Source organism: Etheostoma spectabile, chromosome 4 (assembly GCF_008692095.1).
Source record: "Etheostoma spectabile isolate EspeVRDwgs_2016 chromosome 4, UIUC_Espe_1.0, whole genome shotgun sequence".
NCBI lineage: Eukaryota > Metazoa > Chordata > Actinopteri > Perciformes > Percidae > Etheostoma > Etheostoma spectabile.
In genome coordinates, this window is record NC_045736.1 from 35,898,513 (window position 1) to 35,900,257 (window position 1,745).

A 1,745-nucleotide genomic window follows, 5' to 3' on the forward strand; every position below is an offset into this window, starting at 1 on the left:
GGTTTACAAAGTGAAAAAGCCCAAAGTCCCCCTCAAAGGGACTTTGGGCTCCATCTCCAACAGACAACACTTTTCACTTTTTACTTCTGTGACGAACGTGCATCACTCTGTAACTCACGTTAGCATGGCACGCCCACATACTCTGCTTCTGACTGGCTAGTAGTCCTTACCTAGCTACTGTGCACGTGCGACGTACAACAAAAATATGGTGTTTTTAAAAAATGAAACCATGTAAACCTATTCTGATATGACCTCTAAATACAATTGTGAACTTGAAAATGAGCATAATATGAACAATTTAAAACTCAAACATGGTGGTGGTGACTACCTCACAAACAAACTAGTGACTCTCCATCACATGTGGTAGTGTGTAGTGAGGTGGGTTGCAGATGAAAGTTGAGCTTTCAGGATAATCTGATGAACGCACCAATAAGTAGTGTTCAAACCACGAAGCGGCATAACGCATCATACCCGATGAGAGTCGAGTCAGACCGGCTCTGGTCGAGTGCAGATATGAGTCGCACATGCTCAGATTTAACGGTTTACGGCATAACTGCCATATCCATGAAATAATAAACTTTTCTCATTACAAACAATAACAGAAGATGGATATCATTTCAAAAACGTAGCTATCTAATAGTTTGATTGCTAACGTTAGCTCAAAACGCCATTCAACTGACAGCCTTTGTTGTGTTTGATTGCTAGCTTGTAGCTAAGCTAACAGTCATTTCAAAAACGTTTTAGCTATCTATGGCTGTTTGATTGCTAACGTTAGCTCAAAACGCCATTCAACTGACAGCCTTTGTTGTGTTTGATGCTAACTTGTAGCCAGCAGTGATCCAACGTTGTTATGTAGGTCCACTTTTACTGTATTGACATAAAAGAAACCTCTTGTTAGCACCTTGTAGGCTACTTGTTGAAAAGTGATGCACGCACAACTCACATCTTCACTCGTTGCAAAGTGACGCATGACTCAAATCTGCACTTGACTTACAATGAGGAGTGACAACCATTAAAGGCCGCCTAGAAAATCTTTCCTCAATTTAGAATTTTTTGAAAAACACATTTTTGAGATCTCCTCCTACACCGTAGCTCTGATTGCCACCAAATTTTCAGTGAATCATCAATGGATCAAGCTTATTACAAGTGGTATCAAGCATGTCCATAGCTCAATTACTTTTCAAGTCATTGACCAATGAACTTCGAAAGGGGCATGGCTCTGGACATAAATGAACACAAATCAACAACCATAAAGCAAATCACCACAAAACTCACAGGGTATATTCAGATGTACCCAGACAGTTTTATATACCAACGCCACTAGGGGGCACTACAAGGGCAAGATAGGTGAGTGGCATTACACACATTTTACTACAAATCATATTCATGGTCCAATCATCACAAATCTCTCAGGATATGTCCTCATAAGTACCTGAACCCAGCCCTGAAAGTTTCATTCCAATTGAACACCAGGGGGCGCTATAAAATGCAAACAAACTGCAGGGGATATAGCGCACATCAGGCTATACATGACTAAATGTTAGTCCAATCAACACAAAACTTCCAGGAAATGTCTACATAATGGCCTCACACTGATACCGCAAGTGTCATTCAAATTGACCAGTAAGGGGCGCTTTAAAATGGACAATAACTGGACGTGGAATGAGGCAAATCAAGGTTTGAGCTTGGAATTGCAGCATGCGGCTTTATTAGCAGTTGTTTCTGTGTTGGTCATCTGCTTTTCT